The following is a 17,256-nucleotide window of genomic DNA, read 5'->3' as shown; positions in this document are numbered from 1 at the left end:
TTCTTATTGGACAAACATGGTTATAGTGAAGAAGAAGATGAAGGATTGCTTTTGAGCTAGTAATAGCGAGGGCTCTTCGACTACTAAACATTCTGTGTGGCAACCTCCGCCGCCACTTTTGTCGCCTCCTCCCCCTATACCACAGACTTCACATATAGCAACAGATACTACTACGGTATAGGCAAAGGTACCGATGGTGAGTCTGACTACTTCAATCAAAGCCCACACTCTGGACACTACCATGGTATCCAACATGTCACAGTCTAGGGACAAAGGGTCGAGTCTCGATTTGTCGACTCTGACTCATCCGGACCGATGAATACTTATACATTCTCTCAAAGGGAGGTAAGTTCCTTTACTCCAATTTATATCATTAATTATATGTAGTCAATTTAGTTAATTAATTTATGCATTTTACTAACAATAAGTCTATTTTTCTAGTACTTTTGAGGAAACAAGAATTACTCTTATGATTACGTGAATTATCAAAAGTAACTTCAATGAACCTTGACATGGAGGCAGGTACATCAAGAGCATATGGATAACATGTGGTGGAAATTCAAGGTAATATAGAGATATACTTTTAGTGCATAACATTAGGTAATTTCTCATACTAATATATATATTTTTTGGATGTAGGAATCTTTTACATGGGTGGTTGCAAATGCAACGAAAGTCCGATTTATATGAGAGAAGATTTGTAAGGATTGCCTCAAGGACCTATTAGGGGATGAGCGCGAGAAGGCTAAAAGGGAAGTGGGTAGCCCCAACATCGATCTCGTATTGACGAAGGGTAAGGCGCAACCCTAGATCACTACTTAGGTATGAACCAACTAGTTTATGACGTACGGTCCAAGCCAAAGTTCCTGTCACACTCCTGCAAGGCTAGACAGAATCGCCTAACTAAGAAAAATGACAGCATGGCAAAGCATACCAATAGTTCCTTGCCTTTTCGCCTTACAGCAATAGTAGCTAATAGGTGCATTTATTTTAATATTAACAAAATATTCACTTTAACGATAGAATCACTAAAAAAAATCAGCCTTTTCCAACGAAATTCTTAGAAATAGGCATTTCCAACAGATTTTAAATAAAAAATTTTGTCAGAAATTTCATCGGTAAAAGCCTTGTTAGTAACATTTTTCGCTGGAAAAATGAGCTCAGTGTAGGGTACCCGACTGGATTTCTGTTGGAAATGAAGTTCCAACAAAAAATTCCGTTGGAAATTGGTTTTCAATAGAATTTTTCGTTGGAAATTTCCAACGAAATTCTTTATATTCAAAAAAGCATTTGCAATGGAATTCTCCGTTGGAAATGCTTTTCCAACGAAAATTTATTTTACTAGATTACCAATTTCCCAAAAACATTACCAAAAATTGCTTTCGTAAAAAAAATACCAATTTCCATTTTGATAATAAAATATCCATTCACATCAACATTTGAATTTCATATTATATAAAAGAAACACATATTAAAAACCAAAATTCAAAGTCAAATTCATACAATTCAAAATTACCCTAACACACAATATCTAAAAAAAGTTCAACACATATGATTATAAAGCTAAAATTGTTATTAAATAGCTATACTAAAAAAAATTTAAGTGTAGTAGTGAAACATTGACATCATATCACGAAATGTGATCTTACTTGTCCAGATGTTAGCTTCAAGGTCCCGCATTTCCTTGTTTTGAAAGTGCATTAGTCACGATCATGCTTTCCATACGTGCCATAAATTCACTCATGCTTTCTGCCATTGCATTTTTAATTTCTTCACATATTTCTCCACGTAATTCATCACGTATCTTACCCAAGTTTTTTGAAAGATTTTCTACTTTCTCTTCCAATGCAATTACGGGACTGGTAGTGTTTGAGGGCATAGGGCCACATGTAGACTCAAATGTTGCTACATTGCTGTGTGTTCCAGTAAGTAAAGTTGTAGCAGGGACCCGAGTACCGAACCTATACATGACAGTACGTGTAATCTCAATCCCTTCAATTGCTTCAGTCCAAGCATTCGGATCGAATTCTGCTGAGAAGATTAATCCTCACCATACTTCTGCGATAGTATAGAATTATACATTTCCTACAAAAAAAAATAAATTATATTAGTATTCAACTACAGTCGTCAACTTTAATCTTAGAATTAATTAATTTGGTACGTACACTCGTAGACTTAGACTTGTTATCTATAAAGTCACCATGACCCCCTAAATGCTTATGAGTGCGATTGAACACTTCCAAAAAGCTAACATCTCGTTTCATCTCAATTGTCTGCATTTATTTACAACTATATATACTCAATCATAATCGATATATATAAATTACATGAAAGGAAAAATCAAAGTCAAACTACTAAACATACAATATAAATTTAGTTTGAAAGAAAATCGAACATATAAATGCGAAGTAAAAGTAATTCATACCATCTTTTTGGCATGAACCACAAATGGAACTGAACCGCCAATGTGCTTTAGGATGCTTCCTTCTTTTGCCGTAAACGATTTTGCCTTGCTTTTCTCTATTTGTCTTGCCATTCTTCTGTACCCCATACCGTATTGATAAAGAGATCCTAGATTTCATTCATGATCCATTCCTTTGACATGCCTTTGCAGTCCCTAATGTTATTTGTTTTGGCTTTTGTCATTGCTTTATTTCTTTCTTCTGACAGCATGTCTCTTAACCGATTGGAACAAATTTCTTCCCATATTCATCGAACCAAAATTGTAACGACCCCTTCTTGATCGCTACTGGCGTCCGAGACCTCTAGGAGATCCCGCCAAGTCCCGAACAATCCTTAATGAAATTTCTCAATAACTCATTGTATATTTCTACTAAACCGTATTCATGTTTGAACCATAAATATTTAAAACATGAATTCAACAATAACCATAGCCATTAAATTTTGACTTTAAGTCATGAGAGCACAATTAGATACATTGAGTTCAAAAATCTCAAATTTTCCGTTTATATCAAAACTAATATTTGTTTACATAATAAAACCAAAGTACTACAACTCAACCTCTAACAACGGAGAGACTCGGGATAAAATGCTATGAGATGCCTTTACCTATCTGCGGTGGACTGTACTCGTCGATGATTACACACTAAGCCGATCCCTGTCTGCAAAAAGAGAAATAAGAGGGGTGTGAGTCACACAAACTCAGTGATCATCGGCTCCGTGGGCAGAAGATAGATGGGAAACAAGCAATAAGATTAAGATTTTGAATAATAAAACTTGCAAAAGTAGATAAAAATATTTAATTCAAACGGAGATTTGTGCTTTATATATATATATAAGAAAATATCGAGAATCTCTTGTAAGTCGTAATCAACCATAATGTATATCAAATCAAGCAAGTAAACTTTTGTGCAGTGAGAAGGTTAATAATCATTTTCAAACTAAATCAGAAAAATATCATTTTAAACCTCGTGTTCGTAAAAGATCTCTACAATCGAAATTATCTCATGTAATACTCAAATCAAATCAATAAAGTTGGGTAAGCTCCCGCAAAACCAAATAGTAACCAGGTTTATACACAGTTTGCAAATCGCCTCACACTCGAGGGTAAAATTCATATCACAGTAAAACTAGGGGGAGCTGTAGGAAACCGCATAATTTCGTTTTCACCATGCAAGAAATAAGAGTCTGAAAACCTAAAGAGATTTTTTTTATCTCAAGTAGGAATCAAATAAAATATGTGGTCCCTATACCACGTAATAACCTTCGGGAGCCTCGCTCTACCGAATCTCACATGTCATGGTAGTCTCACATGTTGGCCAACATCGAAAAATCAAACGATCGAAACCGCGTAATAATCTGGTGACCTAGCCACGCATACATATATCACAGGCCGTGTCCCCAACCACACCTAACCGCCGTCGGTGACCCAATGGTTCTCTAGCTAAAGCTCACTCGTGCACAAGGGTCACACTTAACCGAAGTGACAGTCGACCTACTCTTGAATCTCTCAGTTTATAAAACCATTTTAGAAATCACTTTATGTCCTTGAAATCTCGTTTCAAATTATTTTCAAAGCATTCAACATAGGGTATGATAAAATCTATCATTTTCTCAAAATGAATTTATGCATGAATTTCAAAACAATAATTTGCATCGTGGATAAGCAATATAACCATGAATGCACACTGTACAAATATAAGGCATAGATTTTGAAGCAAAATAGTGCGAAGGGCTTGTTTCCCGATTTTTAAAACACTTTACGTATAATTTATACATATATATTCAAAACAAATTTTGAACATAATTTGCATTCACAATTCCTTAAAATTTCTACCAACACATGCTATCCACAATTTTACATCTAAAACAAAATATACGTACATTTACACTATTATGGGAATTTTAAAATTGACACCCGCTACTCACTTCAGAATGGCGGGACACTACATCGCTACTAATTCGAAAACGTATCTACTTATTCCTTATTGCCGGTCGCTCGCTATTTCCTCCGACCTACGGCCACAGTCCGCCACCTTTACTTAGTTTTTTTAAATATTGAAACCCACGTAATTAATATATCTATATATCTTATTTTATTATAACATTATTATTATATATTTTATTAGTTTCTTACCTTTCTTTCTCATTTATTTTTTCTCTCTTCTGCTTGTTTTTCTTTTCCTTTCTTCTCCCTCATTTTACTCACCAATCGACTGTTCTTCTTTCCTCTTTCTTTGTCACCGTCGGTCACGATAACAACCCAACTTCCTCTCTTTTTTTCCCTTCCTGAAAATTCAGTAGCACAAGGTCTCTTTGTCCTTCACAATTTGGCAGCACAAACCTTTGTTTATTCTTTCACAAACCCAATAGCACCAGCCCTTGTTTTCTCCTTCAAGCATTGGCAACACTACTTCTTTATTTTTCCTTCACTAGCCGGTGGTACCAACTCTTTCTTTCTCCCTCAAAATCGGCTTCTTTCTTTCTTTTTTCTCTTTTCTTCTTCTTTTATTCTCTTGGCCGGCCCCCCATCATTTCTTCTCTTTTTTTTTTCTTGTCTTTTCTTTCTTTCATCCTTATCTCATTTTACTTACCAAGTAGGCCGGCCCCTACCACCATAAAAATACTTATTGACTTTTTAATTGACCACATGGGTAGCTGCCCATGTTGGTTATATATATATATATATATATATATATATATTATTGTATTATTTATTTTAATATTTCTTTATTTTATTTGTCCCATTTAATTTTACTACATAATACTCCAACTTTCATATTTTAAAATTTGATCCTTCATATGCGTTTGAAAATTTTAATTTCCATCTATCTTTCTTCCTCTACACGTGTACCACCAAAATATCGAAATTGTACTTTAACACAGTATCACCATAATATTTAAATATTTACTTATCTACATTAACTTGATTAATAAAATCACGCGAGCACAATTATCGTCTTTTTTCTTTGAAATTCTTTCTTATTTCTTCTCCCCCACTTAGATTAATCATATAATCCTTTTTCATGACTAATTCCAATAATAGATAAAATATTAATATTTTAAAATTATTTTATTCATAAAATAATATTTTATTTTAAAATATTCTTTTCACTTGTAACCGCTTTTCGACCCTTAATTTACATTAAGTGACTTTTCGTTTTATCGATAGGGTCTTATTGACGGTTAAACAGGAGTACGGGGTGTTACAATCTCCCCCACTTAAAACGAATTCATCTTTGAATTCAATTCAACATACGGTGAATAATCAGAATTCTAAAATTCTTTTACATCACTTTCGTCGGATATTCTCAATATAGGATCTCGGTATTATGAATTTTATCAATTTCCAATCTTTATAGAAAACTTGACAATGTCATAATACATTTAATTATAAGTACCACACTGCTTGAATTAAATCGATATTATTCTTCATCTTGTAAAGAGAAATTAAATATATCATTAATCCTAGTCACACCTCAATCAAATCATTCTTAAATCATCGATTATGCATGTTTACATAACCATCCACAATTCCTCTACCTTGATCTTTTATCAAACCTTTTGACATTCGAGCATTTATTCAACCATTGACTACGGGTTTAACTTGTCAACCAATCTCTATTTCGATTTACATACTTCCATACAATTTCCATTCGAGCATTTCATAACATGTAAGGATCAAGACATGCTTTATTTATTTCAGATATATTTAACATCATGGATGATTCAAATCTAATAACCATTAGTAACCATATTCCCAAAAACAAAACTCCAATACTTTCATGATCGAGTGCTCACTAGATAATTTCAACTTATACCATAAGGCATTTCAATAATTAACGATATTCTTGTATATATATCTTTATAGTCTTGATCAATCTCTTTAATCAATAGCTCAACCACTTAAAAATTAAATTGCTCAAAATTTTCCTTTAAAGTTCTTTTCCTAGTCTCGTCTTACTAATCATCTCTATATCTCCAATGTCATAGCTAATTTGTTCGTCATCAGCCACATACAACATATCTAACTTGAAACCGTCAAATTTACTCCAAATGCCAAATCTCATGGCCTCATTAGTTGATCAATCTAAAGATGAAATTAGACATTTATCTTTCCTTAAATACACCTTAAAATCAAAGAATCATCTACTGAGACTTTTTCGAATTTAACTTTTTTAAGTCTTATTACCTTAAAAATTAAATCCATAATTATTCATTCTCAATCATGGGCTTTATGCCAAACAAGCAGATTTTTAAACTTTTCTTACATAAATTCAAATGCACAACTCTCATGTATAATTTATAAATTTTCCCCAAATCTCTATATATGAAAACTATAAATCGGAGTTATACCAAAACTAGTACATTGTTTTCCATTGCCCCTTAAGATACTAGATTCATGGCATACTTCTCTATTTGTATACTTCATAATAGCCTAACAAAGTCTAGCTTACAATTAAGCTAGTTCATATGCCAAGCCTCTCAAGCTATGTCAAAAACACCAAGCTGATTGTAGTATAATATAATTTTATGAGTTCATACCAGAAGTATAAACACTTACCTTTTAGCTGACAGCGTTATAATTAACTTGTTCACTGCCAGATCATCGATAGATTATCTTAGTCATTATCTAGTGCTATAACCACTGACAGAATATCATCATTAAGTCAAATTATAAGTAACTTTGTATGAATTTTTGTACCAATTTGCAACATATATATTCCTAAATATATTTCCAAAAATTTCGACTTCAAGTAATATTAGGCATAACTAGTTCAATGAATCTCTTGTAATATTAAAATAACCGTTAATTTTAGTTTAAAATCATTTCGTCTCATGTTTAATCAGATCATGCTCACCATTTTGTGGAAAATACTCAAAACCGGTTTATGTGTTCTATACTCATACTAGAGCTAATCACTAATTGGCACCATCCCCAAAACACCATGTGTCTTAAAAGTCGATTTTTTTTTTTTAGCCAAATTCATATTCTAGTGTCATGCCTCTAGGTCGTAGCTCATTACCAAAGTCTTTTCTCGTATATAAATACTTAAAATCTTAAATCATAAGCTTTTTCTAAGTGAATATCTACAATTCCCGTAGCGTATTTCTCTTCCTTTACCAAGGGTAGTATAATTTAATCAAACCATATCACCCTCGTTCTCTAAATATTCATAACACAATTCAGCCTTTGCCTACCCTTATCAGGCACTTTGCCTTAATAATTACTCAAAAATAAATTGAAACTTGTGGGGGGAGTAGCTCGTTTCACAATTTATGCCTTACGTCTACAAGCATATTGAGACCGTAACCTCATCAAGTCTACATAATGGTAAGATAATCATTACCTTAAACCCATATTTCCATAAATCCTTATATTTGCAACATATCTGTATACTTATGTGACATACCAGTCACAAGCTCCAACTTGACTATATAGAACTAACTTAGAATGATTACATTGATTATCCTTAAGCTTCTTATGCGCAATGTAACAACATCCATATTTCTCCCATCATTCATCTCACTTTTTCATTCACTCTTTCCTTAGCTTTTTAACAAGGCTTAATCTCTCGTCTCCCTTAATTCTTAGGACTTGACTTTAATCTGCGTAATGTTTATCTTAATATTTCACATAGCAATTTAGAAACTTCTCTATTCATTTGTATAAGGACTTTTCGAGATCTTAAAAATCCAATTAACGAAGCTTAACATCAAGTCCAATGACCATAATTCAGCTCGTAAGTTTAACTTCAAGTTTTTCATATCTCATTCATGTGTCCTAGACATGAGGTGTTCCTAGTTCTGCAGCGCGATGGCAGTTGGAGTTTACTTGACCAACGCTATCCGACCGCATTTAAGGTTACTACATTGATCATCCTCAACTGTTTGGTTTCCTACAAGTTTACGTCACAATTTTCATAACCATTTATATTATCTTGTGCTTATCACATATAATAGGCAAAGTCAATATTTTCAAATTAAACCTTGGAATCTCACAATCACTTGATTAAAATCCAAACCAGCTCCATCTAAGTTGTTATACACATATTCCACACAAATTCGCATACTAAAGATTTTGGAAGCCCAACACCATTTATATATAGGCAGAGTAAACTCAATTAACATAATGCACTTACCTCTGTGTACGTGAGTATCAATTTACACCTCCCTTAATACTTAGATTTATAAACCTCAAATGAATCTCAACAATCATTATTTACGCCAATAAAAAATGCTTCTTATTACCATTATCGTATGTTCTTCTTTATATTAACCTCAAATACCACCCATAGTCATCAAATTTCTTCCCATTGACAATCATGGCTCAAATTTTAACTGCACAAAATGAATGAGTTATTACGGACCTATTAGTCTAGCTCCATTTTCCTCCACCCTTAGTTGGAGGAGTATATCATTACATCAACCTTTCATTAGGAACATTTGCTTAAAATCTTTCCAACAACAGCTTGTGTCCTGGGTGGCATCTCAAATCCAAACAACGACACCACTTATGAATTTTACATGACATTAGAAGAAGGGTAAGTTGCTAGGAATAAGAGTTTATATAGCCTCCTGTCTATGACTTGTGCTGCAGTCACAAACCATAAACAAGACTCTACATTAACTCTTACAACTCTGCTGACTAACATGAGAATTCCTAGGACTCGACTAAACCTAGAGCCTTGATACCAACTTTGTAACTACCCCTCATTGGTCACTATCGGCATCGAGACCTCTAGGAGATCCCGTCAAGTCCCGAACAAGCCTTAAAGAAATTTCTCAATAACTCATTGTATATTTCTACTAAACCGTATTCATGTTTGAACCATAAATATTTAAAACATGAAATCAACAATAACCATAGCCATTAAATTTTGACTTTAAGTAATGAGAGCACAATTAAATACATTGAGTTCAAAAATCTCAAATTTCCCATTTATATCAAAACTAATATTTGTTTACATAATAAAACTAGAGTACTACAGCTTAACCTCTAAAAGCGGAGTGACTCGGGATGAAATGCTATTAGATGCCTTTACCTATCTGCTGTGGACCGTACGAGCTGATGATTACATACTAGGCCAATCCCTGTTTGCAAAAGAAAAAATAAGAGGGGTGTGAGTCTCACAAACTCAGTGATCATCAGCTCCGTGGGCAGAGGATAGATGCGAAACAAGCAATAAGGTTGAGATTTTGAATAATAAAACTTGCAAGAGTAGACAAAAATATTTAATTCAAACGGAGATTTGTGCTTTATATATATATAAGAAAATATCGAGAATCTCTTGTAAGTCATAATCAACCATAATGTCTATCAAATCAAGCAAGTAAGCTTTTGTTCAGTGAGAAGGTTAATAACCATTTTCAAACTAAATCAGTAAAATATCATTTTAAACCTTGTGTTCGTAAGAGATCTCTACAGTCGAAATTATCTCATGTAATACTCAAATCCAATCAATAAAGTTGGGTAAGCTCCCGTGAAACCAAATAGTAACCAGGTTTATACATAGTTTGCAAATCGCCTCACACACGAGGGTAAAATTCATATAACAGTAAAACTATGAGTAGTTGCAGGAAACCGCATAATTTCGTTTTCACCATGCAAGAAATAAGAGTCTGAAAAGCCAAAGAGATTTTTTTGTCTCGAGTAGGAAATCAAATAAAATTCGTGGTCCCGATACCATGTAATAACCTTCGGGAGCCTCACTCCACCGGATCCCACATGCCATGGTAGTCTCATGATGTTGGCCGACAGCGGAGAATCAAACAGTCGAAACCACGTAATCATCTGGTGGCCTAGCCACGCATACATATATCACAGGTCGTGGCCCTAACCACCCCTAACTGCCCGTCAGCGACCCAATGGTTCTCTAGCTAAAGCTCACTCGTGCACGGGAGTCACACGTAACCGAAGTGACAGTTGGCCTACTCTCAAATCTCTCGGTTTATAAAACCATTTTAGAAATCATTTTATGTCCTTGAAATCTCGTTTCAAATTATTTCCAAAGCATTCAACATAGGGTATGATAAAATCTATCATTTTCTTAAAATGAATTTATGCATGAATTTCAAAACAATAATTTGCATGGTGGATAAACAATATAACCATGAATGCACACTGCACAAATATAAGGCATAAATTTTGAAGCAAAACAGTGCGAAGGGCTTGTTTCTCGATTTTTAAAACACTTTACATATAATTTATACATATATATTCAAAACAATTTTTGAACATAATTTGCATTTACAAATCCTTAAAATTTCTACCAACACATTCTATCCATAATTTTACATCTAAAATAAAATATACGTACGTTTACACTATTATGGGAATTTTAAAATTGACACCCTTTACTCACCTCAGAATAACGGGGAAACTACATCGCTATTAATTCGAAAACGTATCTACTTATTCCTTCTTGCCGGTCGCTCGCTATTTCCTCTGACCTACCGCCATAGTGCACCACCTTTACTTATTTTTCTTAAATATTGAAACCCACTTAATTAAGATATCTATATATCTTATTTTATTCTAACATTATTATTATATATTTTATTATTTTCTTACGTTTCTTTCCCGTTTATTTTTTCTCTCTTCTGCTCATTTTTCTCTTCCTTTCTTTTCCCTCCTTTCACTCACCAACCGGGTGCTCTTCCTTCCTCTTTCTCTCTCACCGCCGGTCACAATAACAACCCAACTTCTTCTCTTTTTTTCCCTTCCCAAAAATCCAGCAGCACAAGGTCTCTTTGTCCTTCACAATCCGGTAGCACAAACCTTTGTTTATTCTCTCACAAACCCAACAGCACCAACCCTTGTTTTCTCCCTCAAGCATTAGCAACACCACTCCTTTATTTTTCCTTCACTAGCTGGCGGTACCAGCTCTTTCTTTCTCCCTGAAAATCGGCTTCTTTCTTTCCTTTTTCTCTTTTCTTCTCTTTTCTTATTATTTTATTCTCTTGGCCGGCCCCCCCATCATTTCTTCTCTTTTTTTTTCTTGTCTTTTCTTTCTTTCATCCTTATCTCATTTTACTTACCAAGTTGGCCGGCCCCTACCACCATAAAAATACTTATTGACCCTTTAATTGACCACATGGGCGGCTGCCCATGTTGGTCTTTCTTTTATATATATATATATATTATTGTATTATTTATTTTAATATTTCTTTATTTTATTTGTCCCATTTAATTTTACTACATAATACTCCAACTTTCATATTTTAAAATTTGATCCTTTCTATGCGTTTAAAAATTTTAATTTCCATCTATCTTTCTTCCTCTGCACGTGTACCACCAAAATATCGAAATTGCACTTTAACGTAATATCACCATAATATTTAAATATTTACTTATTTGCGTTAACTCGATTAATAAAATCATGCGAGCACAATTATCGTCGTTTTTTTTTTAAAATTCTTTCTTATTTCTTCTCCCCCACTTAGATTAATCATATAATCTTTTTTCATGACTAATTCCAATAATAGATAAAATATTAATATTTTAATATTATTTTATTATAAAAATAATATTTTATTTCAAAATATTTTTTTCACTCGTAACCGCTTTTCGACCCTTAATTTACATTAAGTGACTCTTCGTTTTATCGATAGGGTCTTATTGACGGTTAAACGAGAGTACGGGGTGTTACAAAAACATTGTGATTTGTAGACCAAACACATTTTTCCTATAGCAAAATAATAATGTTATTAAAAAAATTGATAGAAATTAATTAAAAGTATAAAGTTATAATAAATAAATAAATGACAAACTACGTACCTGAAATTTTAGAAACATTAACTCCTTTACATCATTAGGGACTTTCCTCCATGTCGACCATGGACTATTTAAGTGATTTTTGATGATCCTTGTGATTGTAACGGTGACTCCTCGCTCGAAAAAACTGCTTGTAGAATATAAAAGAAAATTTTTATATATTAAAATTTTTAACAAATATAACAGTTTCATTAACAAATATTCGAAATATCTTAAGACAACATACCTCTCCCCAGTAGGAGTTATACGCTATCTGTCCGATGGATCTACAAGAGTCTGTAGTCCTACACTAGGCCCCCTACCCCTTGACCTTGAGGATGTGTCATCTACACTTGCACCTAAATCAATAGATGGGGAGCTACGAGAATCATGAGTAGGTGTCTCATTTTCTACTTGCTCTGCAGATGCACCCAACAAAGAAAGTGTCTCCAATGGCACATCATTAAACACCTGCTGTATCTGTTGATGAATGGATAGATCAGTAAATTCTATAGCATTTGTAGGCGAAGACATACTTCCAGAGGCATTTGTTGATCTAGGTCGCGGTTTTGAATGCTTCCCTTTAACCATCGTTCCTACAATATTTATAATGTTAAAATTCATACACAAATTATTTTCAATCAAATTGAAACAAAGTATAGAAACCATCAATTTACAACAATGACAAGTATGATTATTCATTTATACAATAAAATAGCCATTACATAGTATTAATCTCAACATTTATAAATATAAACTTAGATTAAATTTTACATAATGTTAAAATCTTTTAATATTATAAAATTAACAAATATACAGTTGAAGTAGGATCTTAGTGGATTAATGTGATTGTGTAAAGCATGGATTTAAAAAATTTATTTAACAAAGGAAGCAAGCAATCCAATTACACAAGCGGAAACACACATTATTATTATTGCAAGTAATATAATCACATCCAAAAAAATAAAATAAGAATCTATTAAGTAAGAAAACTATACCTTTATTTTGAGGTTCTTATTTTCTGACAATACAACACCAATGAATAATTTCTCGACCAAATAAGTTTACCACTTATTCTTCAAGAATACTTTCAACTTGAACCTTGAGTGGACAAGGTGTGGAATGCAAAGCTACAAGATGGCAACTAAGTTTATTCTCTTTTCTTTGGAAAAGCTTGGAGGGGGAGAAGAGAAGAGATGGCTGAAACTTTTTTTAAGAAAAAGTACGTTATTTTTTTTTCTTCCAATCTCTTCTTTTTTTATTAAAACTCTTGCTTCAAAAGTTTAATCAAAATGAAACACCTTTGAATCAATCTTGACCATCCATTCAGAGTTGTGGAAGCATCAAACATGCTCCATAATTATCAAAATATAAATTAAAGAATAAATAATTTAATTCTTTAATTATCATTTAGAGTTCTTGATAAAATAAAACTCCTTATTGAATAATAACTCTTATTTTATTATTATCCATCTTTATTTAAAAAGCATTAATAATAAATAAAAGACTAGTAGTCAAACTTGGAGTCTCTTTTTATCAACATGGATGTCTAGATTCATTTTGCAAGAATCCTCCTAAAATTATCTTAATTTAAGACAACTCTTATCTGTAATCAAGACAAAAAAATATTTTATCTTGTCTAAATTGAGACAAATATGTTTTCTTGACTAAATTAAGAGAAAAATATTTTTCTTGTCTTAAATTAAGGTAAAAATATTTTCTTGTCTAAATTAAGACCAAACATGTTTTCTTGTCTAAATTAAGACCAAACATGTTTTCTTGTCTAAATTAAGACAAACATGTCAAAGCTGTCAAGTTTGCACACAATTTAATTAAACAAATTAAAACATACATTCTAACTTAAACAAGTTGAATTCTATGAAGCTAAGTGGGGAATCTATTTGGGCATAGATATTCCAAGCTCCAATAAACTTAGAATTATTCTTAATCTCATTAAAAATAATTCAAAGCTTATTAACCATGAAATCACTCCACCATAGATTCATGGTTGCACTCTTGGATTAACTATAATTACAAGAAATAATTCAATATTTGATTTTAATTATTAGTTGTCCAATTGCAAGCCTTATATTGTGAACCCTCATAACCATCCAATGATAACAGGTGAAATTACCATTTTACCCTTTATGTCAATTTTGTCCCCTAGTCTCAAATTTCATCGAATTAGTGATTCAATACTCTAGATCTAATCTTTTGAGTATTCAGATGTGATGAGTAGCTAATTCATCAATCCACTGGGCCCAAATTAATCACCAATCTTCTTGAAATCACTAAAGTGATGTTAATGCTATGAACTCCATTATCTGGATATATGTTCCCAAATGTTCATCTCAATTATAATCTCAAAATACGGAGACTAGATCAATGCTTTATGATGATCATGCTCATGGTAAATCAAAGATTATAAGGAGATTAAACACGAGTCCACTATCCATCAGGATTTCGGTTCTACTATAAGCAAATGCATAAGTGCAAGATCAAGATTTAGGTAACGGTAAAACTTAAATTTGATTCTCACATGATTCTAGTTCATGTTATAGTGTCATTACTCGAAGTCAACCATTTCGATGATTTGAGACTCATCATTCCCTTGAAATGAATCACATTCATTTCGTTGGAAGTAATCTGGACACTACAGCCTTAACATAATAAAGTGACCAGCTTTATTATATGGCTGTGAACAATTTTTAGATTCAATTAAAATACATGTCTCTTATGTATGACTCTTCATACAAATATAGTTTAATATCTCAATAGAATATTGGTAGCTTAACAACTAGATAATGAATGCTTACTAAAACAAACTCTTCGTCTTATTATCAAAATGTACTTTCATTACAAATAAACATGAGAATATACTTGCTTTCCAGGGCACCATATTCTCAAAATTCCTAACATATACAACCATGGTACAAAAAATATCAAACCAATATCATATATGCCTACCATCATCAATCACATTCAAAATAATCAAACTCATGTTCTTCATTATTTTCACTATCATCACTCAAAGTTTCAAAAGCGTCGTCTTCAAATTCATCTTCTTCTTCATCATCATCTTCATTTTCATCTCCTTCCATTTCATCTTCTTCATTTTCATCTCTTTGCATGTCATCATCTTCATCCTCAATCAAGAGATTAACCTGAGGCATTCCCACCGGGGGACCCACTCGAAGGTATTGTCACACTTGGGACCCTTCACTCCCGCTTTATAGAGCAGCTATAATGGTTAAAGGCGTTCCCTTCGGGGGAAGCAAATGGCCTGGGTTTGAAACTTGCTGTGGGAGCCTGCAGTGCTCAGTAAAGTAGGAGTGAGGGGTCTCAAGCATGACAATACCTTCAAGTGCGTCCCTGTGAGACCCTGTCAAGCTCGATTAAAAGACGGTATTGTACCGTGTGGTACAACTAAGTTAAATCGAGCCTTGAACTAGTTCAAATAGAAATTCTAAGAGAAAATTGAAAATTTTGAAACGCATAGAATGGCTTAGAATGGTGATTCGGAGTTCAAGGTCCAGTTTGGAGTCTATCAGGAAAATTGACCGATTAGGAACAAAACGATCATTTTACCATTTGATGATTAAATGGAGATTTCTAGCCAAGATTTGATCACATTTGACCAAGAATAATTATATGAAATATAATTATGATTATTGGAGTATAAAATGATGTTTAGCAGTGAAAAATTGTGATTCCCAGTATTTTTGGAGTACAAAGGCAAAATGGTAATTTTGCCACTAGAAGACTAAACGGGAATTTTTAAAAAATGATTTTTTTGCCCCATTTGGTTAATATTGATCAATATTAGTGTCATTTGAGGTTGAAAAGTAGAAATAATGTGATTCCGGTACATTTTGGAGTATAGGGGTAAAATCGTAATTTTTTCACTCCGGGGCCAAATCGGTAAATTTTTTGGCCCAGCACTTGTCAAGACCAAGGGATTTTAAATGTGGTAGGATTGGATAAATACCAGAATATTTGTGGTGGAAAATTAAGAAAAAGTCAAAAAGTTAAAAATTGGGCCAATAAGCATGTGACACGTGGCATGCTTGATTATTTTATTATTTTCTATAGAAATCAGTCCATTAAATCTCCAATTCTCTCACCATATTCGGCCTAGACAACCAGCAACAAGAAAAAAGGAAGAACAAAGGGAAAAACAAGAAAACCTAGGTGGAAATTCAAAGAAAAAGTGAAGAAATCAAGGAAACAAGCTAGGTAAGTTAAAATTTCTTTAATTCTCCTTGATACCTAGCTTACCCATGCTTTTGTTCTTGATTTCCATGGTTGAATATTGAGTTATCATGATGAATTCAATTCTGCAAAATGGGTATGGAAGAGGAATTGTTGTTGGAATAATTTGATTTTAGACTATGTTAGTGTTTAGGGATAGTTAAGCATAGTTATGAACAAAAACACAAAAGAAATATTCAATTTCTCTAGGGTTCCTTGTTGGTCAAACCATAAGGGTTGAATATCAATGGGGGATTGTTTTTATTTCAAGGAAAATGGCTTGGAAAATGATGAATTAAGGTGAAACGGTTATGTAGAAAAAAATTTCGGTGCTAGTGCACCAAATGACCGAATTTTTCTATAAGGAACTGTGAGGGTTCTAATGCTGAATTTGGCTTCATTTAAATGGTATGTGGTAAATTAAGATATTAGAGGAAAAATGAATTAATTTAGAGGTCATTTGGACACAATTGTCAATTAATCGGGTGATCGGTCGAATTTAATCGATACCTCGATTAAGCAGTAATCGAACGTATTTTTGTATTTACATATCAAGCATTAGTAATTTAAATTAGTTTATATCAATTTAGGGACAATATAGTAAATTCCTTACCTTTGTTATTTGTCAAGGTAGTGAGACGTTCGGAAAAGGTAAAGAAATTGCACTTGAGGACTATTAGTCCGAGTGCACCCAAAATCTGGATTTTCGACACCTGTGAGTGGACTGCCTATCAAAATTGTTTTGGGAATATGACTTGTTTTGAACAAAGTGTTTGAATGATTTTATG

The sequence above is a fragment of the Theobroma cacao genome, unplaced genomic scaffold (assembly GCF_000208745.1).
Source record: "Theobroma cacao cultivar B97-61/B2 unplaced genomic scaffold, Criollo_cocoa_genome_V2, whole genome shotgun sequence".
Lineage (NCBI taxonomy): Eukaryota > Viridiplantae > Streptophyta > Magnoliopsida > Malvales > Malvaceae > Theobroma > Theobroma cacao.
This window is presented reverse-complemented; position numbering follows the sequence as displayed.